We start from the raw sequence: 12,828 nt of genomic DNA, 5'->3' as shown, positions 1-12,828 counted from the left end.
GAAAACTGCATGGCTAGTTTTGCAGTTTTCAACTTTGCAATTCTACGATTCTGTGAATGCACTAAGTAGGGTTCAGCTCATCCTCTCTCTGTGTTGTGAGAGACACTGCCATGCAGTTTAAACAATTCTGAACTAGATCAAAATGGCAGCCATTTGTGTCCCTGTGCTTCCTAAGGGTAGATAATACATTACAGTGGTATCTCGGGTTACATATGCTTCAGGTTACAGACACCGCTAACCCAGAAATAGTACCTCGGATTAAGAACTTTGCTTCAGGATGAGAACAGAAATCGTGCTTCAGCAGCGCAGCGGCAGCAGCACGAGGCCCCATTAGCTAAAGTGGTGCTTCAGGTTAAGAACAGTTTCAGGTTAAGAACGGACCTCCGGAACAAATTAAGTACTTAACCTGAGGTACCACTGTATCTTTTTCTGGGGAAAAATTGGTGTAGGCTTCAAAGAGCTCTTCACCAGGCCTTGTGAAGCAAATCAAGTTGTGCATAGATGTCAGCATAAACTACTGCTGTAAATGCATTTTTTAAATACAGTGGTACCTCGGGTTAAATACGCTTCAGGTTACATATGCTTCAGGTTACAGACTCTGCTAACCCAGAAATAGTACCTCGGGTTAAGAACTTTGCTTCAGGATGAGAACAGAAATTGTGCTCCGGCGGTGCAACAGTAGTGGGAGGCCCCATTAGCTAAAGTGGTGCTTCAGATTAAGAACAATTTCAGGTTAAGAACGGACCTCCAGAACGAATTAAGTACTTAACCCGTGGTAACACTATAGTTCAGTTTTTTTGCTTCCACTTACAATAAAATGCCTGAATTTTCTCACTGAAATAGCTATTAGCTATAAAGTACAGGGCTTTTTTCAATGTTCTCAAGTGGTAGTTTGTTTAAAATTCTTTGGGGTGAGAGTGGGGAAAATTGGGTGATTTTTCAAAGTATTTCTCAAGATAATACTTTATTATATTGATCTTTATTTTCCTTATTTCCTGTCATGTAGCACACCATGCCATCTGTCAGTGCTACAGTACAACCAATCAGTGTTCAGCAAGTCTGCTCTCTCCACACAAACTGGGCTTCTCCGCTGCCAGTCATGGCTACATTTTCCATCTCCTGAAGTTTTATTTCTGGCATTTGTGTCATCACAACTGATAAAATTTTACAGTCTGTCCTTTAGGTATACAGGGAAACATTGCTTGAGGAGTTTGTAGTACAGTGGTACCTTGGGTTAAGTACTTAATTCGTTCCAGAGGTCTGTACTTAACCTGAAACTGTTCTTAACCTGAAGCACCACTTTAGCTAATGGGGCCTCGTGCTGCTGCCGCTGCGCCACCGGAGCACGATTTCTGTTCTCATCCTGAAGCAAAGTTCTTAACCTGAAGCACTATTTCTGGGTTAGCGGAGTCTGTAACCTGAAGCGTATGTAACCCGAGGTACCACTGTATTGGAAAATTATTGGAATATGGTTTGGGGGGCCATTCAGAACCACAAAATTGTACCATGACAAATTAAACTCATTCAGCTACATGTTTTGATGCTAGTTGGACTCAGATCAACAATTTTAATGTTATTTTGGTATAGTAGAGCTGCTTCTGCTCTTCTTCTTCTTCTTCTTCTTCTTCTTCTTCTTCTTCTTCTCCTCCTCCTCCTCCTCCTCCTCCTCCTCCTCCTCCTCCTCCTCCTCCTTTCCATTTCAACAGTGGCATAACTTTGCGTTCTGTAGACTCCAACCCCCCCATCCACCCCCACCCAAAAATAAGGAATTATTTGTGAATATTTGTTTTCCAACCCCACACCCACCCCAGTGTGTTGTAATTCACTTTTAGAAAATGGCAAAAGTCCATTTGCCTGAATGTGAAGGAAGACAGATGGGTGAAGGGAGAGGCTGAATTTCCAACTTGAAATGGAGCAAGACGGATTATCTCCACCTCAGCATGACACCTGGGCCTTGTCCTTATCTTAGAGGTAAATGGATCAAAATGTTGCTGCCTGTTTATTTTTCCACCTTCTGTTTGGAGACATTCCCTGATTAATTGCTCTCCAGTAATTGCTGCTGTTAACTAATGTCAGATCTAATTAACCTGTAAGGTCTTCATCTAATACCTCTGCCATCCTATTAACCAAGAAGAGGAGGTCATTGACTAGGAGGGTGCTGAAGATGGCCGCCTTTTGCCTATTCGTTTATTTGTTTTGGGTCCTGTTTGCTATTCTTGCTGCAATGCCTGGCGACAAGCTTTCTAGAATTTCCCATCACATCTAGTTGGCTTTCTGAAGCAGCAGCAGACACACAAATTAAGAAGTGTTTTCTTTAAGAACTTCTGGTCATTCAGACACTTGGAGATCAGGTTTCATGTTGCTAAAATATCACACAGTTCTCTGCAGTCCCCATCCCACACCCTAGGTAGAACATATTGAAAAAGAAACACTTTTGTAGGGTTTAGAGGGACCAGCGCCCAGGAGGTGGGGGCAAGTGTGGGGAGAAGTTGAAGAGTAGATGGCAGAGGTGGTAGTAACATCGCAAGGCATCTACAGAATCTTTCACAGTTGCCAAAATTAACACATATGAGGTATTTGGTATCAAAGTTCTCTACATTTGGCTCCACAAACACAATACCAATTGCAAAAACAAAGCTAAGGATTTCATGCTGATTAGTTCAGTAAAATCTATTTCACTACAAGCATTTGGGAAATGAAGCTATGATGGGCTGACTGATATTTCTGCGGCTTCCTAGTGTTCGTACAAGACTGTGAACACTGTGCCAGCATCCTACTGTTCGCTGTGCTGCGGGGATGCTGTGGCAAACACACTGCGGGCTTAATGAAGAAAGCTGTGTTCAGAAATAAAACATCACCTTAGATTTTAACATTAAACAGCTGTTGCCAGTTGTTTTTTTATGTGCTCAGTCATGAATACCTCTTTGAACAATACTTGGAAGAGGAGTTGTTTTTGCTTCCCCCTGTTGGTGAGACACAAATACCACTTGCTTATTTGAGATGTTTGTGCTACCACATGGACTTGGGCCCACCGTCCCACCATTCCTGGTTTGCTTCCTGGTTCCCCGACCCCCTTACAAAATAGGAGAAGAGAACAGCTATTTCTAAGAAAGCTGCACATCTAGCTAGGAAATTATGTAATACTGCAGAGCCAATTATATTATTACAGTGGTACCTCAGGTTACAGACACTTCAGGTTACAGACGCTACAGGTTACAGACTCCACTAACCCAGAAATAGTACCTCGGGTTAAGAACTTTGCCTCAGGATGAGAACAGAAATCATGCAGCAGGAAGCCCCATTAGCTAAAGTGGTACCTCAGGTTAAGAACAGTTTCAGGTTAAGAACGGACCTCCAGAACGAATTAAGTTCTTAACCCGAGATACCACTGTATACGGGTGCCTCTCTTTCCCCAGATTGAGAATCTCTAATTTTCTTGCAATGCAACCTAACATGCTTCTTTTCAGGAAAGTGTAAAAAAGGGGAAGATGAACCTTTGTTTCTAGTAAATACTCTTCTACCTTCTCATTTTCTTTAGTGATGGTTTCCTGAGACATGTTTAGGATACAGTGGTACCTCTAGTTACGAACGTAATTCATTCCGGAGGTCCGTTCTTAACCTGAAACTGTTCTTAACTAGAGGCGTGCTTTCGCTAATGGGGTCTCTTGCTGCCACTGCACTGCAGGCACACGATTTCCATTCTCATCCTGGGGCAACGTTCTCAACACGAGGTAACTCTTTCAGGTTAGCGGAGTTTGTAACCTGAAGCATTTGGAACCTGAGGCATTTGCAACTCAAGGTACCACTGTACTATTCTGGGTTACCTTCACCCAGTGGTGGAGCTTCATGCTCTGGCACTGGGGGGTGGGGATGGAGAGCAGGTGGGGGCAGGGTTGGCATGTGTCCTGGGCGCACGGCGTGCCGCCTGTGGGGGTGTGGCACCCAGCGCGGGTGGGGGGGAGGGAAGCTGCGATGGCACCCTGCTGGAATCACGCTGCCGGGGGCGGTGCGCTCCCCCCGCACTCCTCTTTCTCCGCCAGTGCCTTCACGTTGCTGACACACACACAAATATAAATAATATAAATAATATAAATATACGTACACACACACACCAAAAAAATGACTGAATTGCCTGGATAGCACTGCTCAGAGGTACAATGGTACATTGCAGTGTGGGTATGTTGTGATGATAAGGACAGCCATTTTGTTGTATGTGCACAATGGCCAAATGTGCATGGAATTGCACCTGAAACAATGTGTGACCACTTCCTGTGCCACTTATAAAAGCATTTTTTATGTGACGTGATGGAAGTGCCATGCTTCAAAGCTGCTTTAAGCAGATTTACACTGTTAAAAAGCAAGAAAAAAGAGAGAACAGCTCTTGGTATACCATGTAAATACTACTCCTTAATTTGTGTGAGTGCGCACGCAGATATGTTCTAGGATTTCATTGTAATTATTCTGAACAATTTGCACAGAATTGGAATGTGATTTACTTTATGGAAACACGATGGAATTGCTGGGGTAGATCCATCCATCCCTAGTTCACATTAAGCTTTGAGGCATGTTAAAGAAGTGTTTATCAATGCGAGATAACACTGCCTTGCCATGTTTATAAACCCTGTCTCTATAGCCATCTTCTGCTCTGTTGATTGCCCAGAATCAGTGGGCAAGTAGCTGATTGCATTGATCAGTTTGATGATCCCTCTGACAGATCCTTTCAACAGGATTGCACATTTATATCAGGATAACTCCCTTTCCTCAAGCCTCAACTGAAGAGTTCTAAAGACCTTTCTTCTCCACCTTCGTAGCCAAGAATAGTGTGAGATGGACATGGTTTCGGCTGCAGTCTTATACCTGGAAGTAAGCCCTGTCCAACTTGATGGAGAACATAAACACATTTGTGCCGCTAATCATTGCAATTGGAGCTCAGATTATTGTTGCCTGGTGCACACTCTTGGTATGGATTTCAAAACAGAGAATAGAGAACCAACAGAAAATGTAACTGAGCACAACAAACCTAAAGGTATTGGCCAATATTTCGGTGCCAGTGTGTTCTGTAGAGAAAGCAACTTCTTTTAATAAGAAGGAAAATCCAAGTCTTGAAAGAGACATGTTCTCGGCTTCCTGCACTAGGACTAGGAGGAGGAAACAGCCTCTATTGTTTTATCATCTGAAAGCTTGAACAATGAGTTGTGTTGTACTGAGGAAGGAGTGCGGGCAGTTCTTCACTGTGTGTCTTTGTCTGTCTTCCTTTGGGGCCTAAGGGTATGTGTGGCTGCCAAGCAAGCTACACAGTAGTGTTATCCATTACAAACAAATATATCATTTGTGTTGTCTTTTTATTCTGTGTATGTGTGTCTTGTTATGACAGATTCATCTCCATGGCTGAAGGTTCATATGGCTGCTGAATTATCTCAGGTAACTCAGCGCCTCTTCTCATTACATTTTTCAGTATTTGGTTATTTCTTTGTATATGCAGATATTAATGTTATCCTGAAATTATATCTAGTTCTCCACTGATTCCGAACTTAAAAATGGAAAGTGTAATGCAGGTGGTCAACAAAAGAGGTTTAAAGACTCTCTCAGGGCAAATCTAAAAAAAATGTAGTATAAACACTGACAACTGGGAAACACTGGCCTGCGAGCGCTCCAATTGGAGAACAGCCTTTACCAATGGTGTCATGGACTTTGAAGACGCTCGAACTCAGGACAAAAGGGAGAAACGTGCTAAGAGGAAGGCACGCTTGGCAAACCCTCACCATGATCAACTCCCACCCGGAAACCTATGTCCCCACTGTGGAAGGAGGTGTGGATCCAGAATTGGCCTTCAGTCACTTACGGACTCACTGTTAAAACCGTGTTTATGGAAGACAATCTTATTCAGCTATGAGTGATCACCAAAGAAGAAGATATTTAGTTCTCTCACTGATGGGCAGGTAAAGCCAAAGCCAAGATTTTTTTAAAAACAGGTTTGTTTACACTGTGCCAGAGTTTGCAGTGACTTCCTCACTCACTCACCTCTATTTTGATATATTCTTTCTGTGAACATTGGTCAGCCACTGGTGAGCAGGGCTGAAAAGGAATTTTACTCTCTGCATAAACTGGCAACCATGTAGTGAGGTTTTCTTCTTCTATATAGCAAAAGCAGCCATGCTAAATTGGCCTTGAGACTATCACAGTCTTCCCTAACATGATGCTAGGGGTGAAAGGTTTGCAGTCAAACACAGCTATGTGGCCCTCTCTGTGCAAAGCTTGTTGGCTGCCTTCAGGTGAAGTGGATAATTAATACTGAAGAAATATTCAGTTGCTAGTTTAGTTGGCTTCTGTACATTGAGTGTGCATGTACCGGTACATATTGTACGTATTGTACATAGAGAGCCAGTGTGGTGTAGTGGTTAAGAGCGATAGACTCGTAATCTGGTGAACCAGGTTTGCGTTTCCGCTCCTCCACATGCAGCTGCTGGGTGACCTTGGGCTAGTCACACTTCTTAAAGTCTCTCAGCCTCACTCACCTCACAGAGTGTTTGTTGTGGGGGAGGAAGGGAAAGGAGAATGTTAGCCGCTTTGAGACTCCTTCGGGTAGTGATAAAGCGGGATATCATATCCAAACTCTTCTTCTTCCTTTGTCTCAGGCAGCAAAATATATTTGGTTGGTCTTGAAGATGATACTACTAGACTTGATAGCAACAGATAGTATACTAGAGTGAAATCATTTTGGTTGTACACATTTAGAAAGCACACAGGTTGCTGTTTAGCATTGCTCTTGGAGAAGTTTACAGTATAATAATGAAATCACAGTTTAAAACATTGACTCATGAAAACAGCAAGACACAGTAGTGCAATAAAGACACAAATGCCAGCATAACAACAAGTGCCAGCTCAGACACTTAAAATACCTGGAAGGCTTTCACCAAGCACTGGCCAAAAAGCAAAGAGGGATAGCATCTCTTGAGGAAGGCAGTTCAATAGATGGGGTGCTACAACAGACAAGGCCTTGTCTATTGTCACCATCCACTTCACCTAGAAAGATGGTAGGATCTGGAGCAAGGCCTCAGAACCAGCCTCATGTGGTTACAGGCAATCCTTTAACGAATCTGGTTCAAAGCTCTTTAGGGCTTTGTAGGTCAAAACCAGCACTTTGAATTGTGGTCAGGAACAGACCAGAAAGTAGTGCAACTGTTAAAAGAACTGGCATTTTGGCAAGATGCGTACCATATGTCCCATTTAATTAATAGTCCCTGTAACAAAGCTGTTACTGTTAGCAAGGGTTGGCGCTAACATCAGTGCTCACATTTCTGTTTCTTAGCAGAGAGGTTCATTAAATGATAACATGTATCTGTTGGACAAAGTAGATAATTTTGTCTCTAATGAGCACTGGGATGTTTTTGGAGCACAATGTTTCTTTAATGATTTAGCTATGTTGCATAAGTGTTGTAGGATTTTAGGTATGAAACTATTCTGTTGCAGGAGAAGAAATTGCAACTTTAATTCTGCAAAAACAGGAAGAAGGAGGCAGAAGGAGAAGGGAAAAGGCAGTGGCGAGGAGGAGACAGTGGCTGGGTCAATCTCAGGCGGTGAAGTGTCATGTGGTTGTTCATCCCTGGCCATTGGCCATGCTGCCTGGGGCTGATGAGAGTCTACATGGAAGGACCACGGTTGTCTCATCCTGAACCTAAGATATAGCATTTCTGCATCTTAACCATGTACTTATCAAAGATCATTGCAGCTGGTCGACCAAACAGTGACCTGCAAGACAGGCTATGAAAACCTTGTCCCCAGAGCTTTTATTTTCTGCCTCTGTTTCTTCTGCCAGTTGTAAGTTTTCATTTCCTCTGTGTGTGTGTGTGTGTGTGTGTGTGTGTGTGTGTGTGTGTGCCATCTGTGCTAAACCGCAGACCCAAACGTCTTCATCTGGTAAAACATTTCTTCCATGACCAATTCCTTAATCATCTTTGATGTGATGTTTGTAACTCACTGCCCTCCTTTCTGGAAATCCAGACCACTCGTTTAATGGCATTTCCAAACATCTCTACTTGTCATCTCTTTTCCCCTTTCCATCACAACCCTATCAGTAATCAAAAGCAATGTGAAGAATTAGTCAACCTCAAGAGAAGGAGTAAAATGCAGCGTCACTATTTTTTGGACAACGGCACACTGTGAATCTGACTGCTTCCTCTTTCTCTTTGCCTTCTCCCCAGGTGGTTGAGAGGACCCATCCCGTCTTGGCTATGATATTTCCCCTCTTGCTACTGTTGTTGACGTTGCTGCTGGCTTTCCATTGACTTGATTGATTTCTTGCTGACAGGCACATAAATCATGTCCGTTCATAATGGATAATGTCAGACTTTGCGTGTACTAACTATGCTTTTGCTGTAAGGCACTTAGCATCGTGTGTGCTATGTTACATTATCAACTCTTTTTGGGGGCGGTGGTGGCAGCAATCAGTGGCGGTGGTGGTGTTGAGGATTTACGGCTTTATAGATGTACTTTGTTTTGGTCAATTTGTGTGAATAGAAGCATTAGGTCTCCCTGGAGCAGTTGTGGGAAGAAAGAATCTCATTGGTTTTGCGACACAGTGGGATACGTTTATGAAGGATATTTTATGGTTTTCTTCCCGGTACCTCAGTTGTGATTCAAGGCAGCTTCATCAGTCACTTCTGTGTCTGAAAAAGAACAGAAATACAGTGTTGGGCCTATAATATGTAACTGTCTATGTGAAAAGATGTGTGAGAAACAGTTCTGCATTTTAGGTATGCGTAGCAGAAAAAGCAAACCTGTTCTTCATATAGTTTAATACTGAAATTTGATCCCATTATTATCTACAACCTATTTTTCTAGAAAAAGAGGTGCCAGAACTCACAATGAATGTCTCCCTTATTCTCTTATAATGGCAATGACGCCCACCTGAAAGGTGCTGGAACTGAGTTCAGGCTTTAAAAAAGCCCTGCCTTTAACAGGGATGGGCAGTTCCACCATCCTTGACCATTGACTATGATGACTGAGGCTGATGGAAGTTGGAATCCAACAATATCTCTAGGACAACAGGTTCCCCATTCCTGATTTATGAGAAAACAACCAAATTTCAGATGGGGGAATCTAGATTTGAATTTGGACTGAGCTAAAATGGCACCCCATGCTGGAGTGGGGTGATACTGGGGTGGAGGTAGGGTGTATTTTGCTGAATATCCTTGTGAGGGAGGAGGGATTATTCAACAGTCCTCCTTGAAAATTCTCTTTTGATAAATTTCAGCTCACGTAACATTGAACAAATCTGTATTTTTAGTTCCTTTTGGTTGGTGAAGAAAGCAACAGACAAAGAGAGGATGAGTAGAAGGAGGTAAGGGCCAAGTGAATGGCTTCATTTAAGGATATTAAACAATACTCAAACTGAATTCCTAGTTTCACCAAAAAGAAACCATGGATGGTGAACCTGGGGAGGCTATTTTAGGAAATATTCTCCAGGGGAGGACTGAAATTATCCAACAGGACAGAGAGAGCTCCCATGCATGTCATAGGAAGGCCTCAGATGTCAGAGGGAAGCCCTGCTTCTTGAGCCCGTATTGAGAGGTAATCATGCCAGCATAGGACTCTAGTTATCTAGGTGTGGAGATTGTTTTTCATGGGACAAGGGACATGTCACCGTCTGCCAGTCATGTAATGAGCTACCTGCCTGGATCAGGTCTCCATGCTGTGCTCTACACCTCCAGTTGTACAGGCCTTGTAGGTTCTGACCTTCGTAGGGATGGGGGGGAAATTCAATTCAGTTTGCATTTAAAGGTATGTTTACCCAATTCACAGCTTCTGAAGCAATACACAAACTGAAACATGGCCATCCTTTGAAATTTGCACTTCTCTGCAATGTAGTTCTCAAGCCAAGTAACATGTACAAAAATGCCTATAGCAGGGTTAAGTTTGCATTAAAATGCACATATCAGGGAAAATAACATGCAAAAAGTGCCTTGTATGAGGGGAAATTGGGGGGTGGGGGGGTGGATGTTTGGTTGGGCTTGGGGAAATTTTTTTATTTTGTTGCTTTTGTAATTTTTACAGTTTTTTGTTTGTATTGTTTTATTGGTTTTCTTTGTTTGTTTAAGGTGTTATTTTGTTCTTAAGGGGAGGGGTCAGGGCTGCCGGGGAGTGGGCCCCAGCCCACAAAATGGCTAGGGCATGTTCCACAGAGGGGGATGCACTGGGACAACCGATCTCAGTGATCACGGGTAGGAGGAGGAGTTATGCTAAGACTAGACCATGTCATTACAGAGGGGGCAGGTTTAGTCGTTGTCTGAGGACTATTCCTGCCTCCGGATCTGGTCCTGATCGGATGGATACTAGAATCAGCAAGGGATACCCACATGACCTGAAGGTGTTGCTGTGCAATGCCAGGTCAATGATTCATAAGACCACTGCCATCCATGACTTGATCATGGATGGAGGATTTGACCTGGCATGCGCAACAGAGACTTGGTTGGATGAAACAGATGGGCCTGTCCTTGCCACTGCTTGTCCACCAGGTTTCTCTTACACACAGCAACCCAGGTCATGTGGGCGGGGAGGGGGGTTGCAGTGATTTTTAGGAAGTCATTAGTTTGCACCAGGCGTCCTATTGGGAAGACCCAGTTTTCCGAGTGCATGTTCTGGAAGTTGGGCAATAGGGGCAGTACAGGATTCCTTTTGGTGTACCGACCTCCCCACTGGACCAAGGATTCCCTGCCCGAGCTGCTTCAGGTCATGGCAGATGTTCTCCTGGAGACACCTAGTTTGGTCGTCCTAGTGGATTTTAACATCCATGCCGACACGACCTTACAAGGGGCCGCTCGGGACTTCGTGGAAAGCATGGCCTCCATGGGGTTGTCCCTGAATAAGTCTGGCCCAACCCATAGTCGTGGACATGCCTTGGACCTGGTGTTTACATCTATGGATGTTGGTGATCTGACACTAAGTAAAAGCGAAACGAAAGAAGTGCCATGGTCAGATCACTTCCTGGTGCGACTGGACTTCTCTGCGACCCATCCCCTCTGTAGGGAGGTGGGACCAATTCGGATGGTCCGCCCCTTAATGGATCCAAATGGTTTCCAGAGAGTGGTAGGGGATGCTTTATCCCATGTTGATGGCCTTTCAGCCGATTCCCTGGTGGCCCGCTGGAATGTGGAGTTAACCAGGGCTATTGACTGTTTGCCTCCGAAGCGCCCTCTCCGATTGCATGGAGCCCGGACAGCCCCGTGGTTTTCCACGGATCTGAGGGCAATGAAACAATCGTTGAGACGGCTAGAGTGCCGGTGGCGGATAACTCATTCCGAATCTGACCGGACACAGGTTAGAGCTCAACGTCGAGCCTACCAAGTGGCGATAGCGACGGTGAAGAAGAATTTATTCACCGCCTCTATTGCATCTGCAGAAAACAGCAGCAGGAGACTTTTTCAGGTGGTTCACAATTTAGCAGAACCACCTGCAACATCGGGGCCCAGTACGGGCCACATGTTCTCCTGCAATGATTTTGCAAAGTTTTTTGCAGATAAAATCGCTCAGATTCGGGAAGAAGTAGACTCCACCATGGGAGCAGGGCCAGGGCGGGAGAGTGCTAGAGTCCTGTCTAGTCAAGTTGCGTGGGATCAATTCCAATCTGTTACCTCCGAGGATGTGGACAGGCTGCTTGGACGAGTGAAGCCAACCTGTCTCCTGGATCCTTGCCCATCCTGGCTTATAAAAGCTAGCCGGGAAGGACTGGGCGATGGGCTTCATGGGGTGGTGAATGCTTCCCTCCGTGAGGGAGCCTTCCCAGACCCGCTGAAAGAGGTGGTTATTAAACCGCTTCTTAAAAAACCATCTTTAGATGCGGCCACGATGGCCAACTATCGCCCAGTCTCAAATCTTCCATTCTTGGGCAAGGTGATTGAGCGAGTGGTTGCTGAACAACTCCAGGCACGCCTGGAAGAAGCGGACCATTTGGATCCCTTCCAGTCAGGATTCAGGCCTCATCATGGGACTGAAACTGCCTTGGTCGCACTGGTTGATGATCTCCGGCGGGCTAGGGACAAAGGTGAGAGCTGTTTCCTAGTTCTGCTGGATCTCTCAGCGGCGTTTCATACCATCGACCATAACATCCTTCTGGACCGTCTTGAGGGGCTGAGAGCTAGGGGCACTGTCATACAGTGGTTCCGCTCCTTCCTCCTGGGCCGTGTTCAGAAAGTGGTGGTGGGGGATGAGTGTTCAGACCCCTGGGCTCTCACTTGTGGGTGCTTCAGGGTTCTGTCCTCTCCCCCATGCTTTTCAACATTTACATGCAGCCGCTGGGAGAGATCATCAGGAGGTTTGGGCTGGGTGTTCATCAGTATGCAGATGATACCCAGCTGTACCTCTCTTTTAAATCAGAACCAGTGAAGGCGGTGAAGGTCCTGTGTGAGTGTCTGGAGGCGGTTGGAGGATGGATGGCGACTAACAGATTGAGGTTGAATCCTGACAAGACAGAAGTACTGTTTTGGGGGGACAGGAGGCGGGCAGGTGTGGAGGATTCCCTGGTCCTGAATGGGGTAACTGTACCCCTGAAGGACCAGGTGCGCAGCCTGGGAGTCATTTTGGACTCACAGCTGTCCATGGAGGCACAGGTCAAATCTGTGTCCAGGGCAGCTGTTTACCAGCTCCATCTGGTACGTAGGCTGAGACCCTATCTGCCTGTGGACTGTCTCGCCAGAGTGGTGCGTGCTCTAGTTATCTCCCACTTGGACTACTGCAATGCGCTCTACGTGGGGCTACCTTTGAAGGTGACTCGGAAACTACAACTAATCCAGAATGCGGCAGCTAGACTGGTGACTGGGGGCGGCCGCCATG

At 45.1% G+C, this 12,828-nt stretch overlaps 1 long non-coding RNA gene across 1 annotated transcript; it reads left to right on the top strand.

The window, feature by feature from the left end:
• The first annotated feature begins 1,890 nt into the window (after nt 1-1,890).
• On the top strand, nt 1,891-9,338 carry LOC309339489. Its single transcript, XR_014155406.1, has 3 exons — nt 1,891-1,971; nt 5,375-5,421; nt 9,287-9,338. It is a non-coding gene; the product is annotated as an uncharacterized lncRNA (long non-coding RNA).
• The last annotated feature ends 3,490 nt before the right edge of the window (nt 9,339-12,828 follow it).

This window comes from Podarcis erhardii, assembly GCF_964252035.2.
Source record: "Podarcis erhardii genome assembly, chromosome: 3".
Taxonomy (NCBI): domain Eukaryota; kingdom Metazoa; phylum Chordata; class Lepidosauria; order Squamata; family Lacertidae; genus Podarcis; species Podarcis erhardii.
Note: the sequence above shows the minus strand (reverse complement) of the source record. Positions and strands in the feature narration are given on the sequence as shown.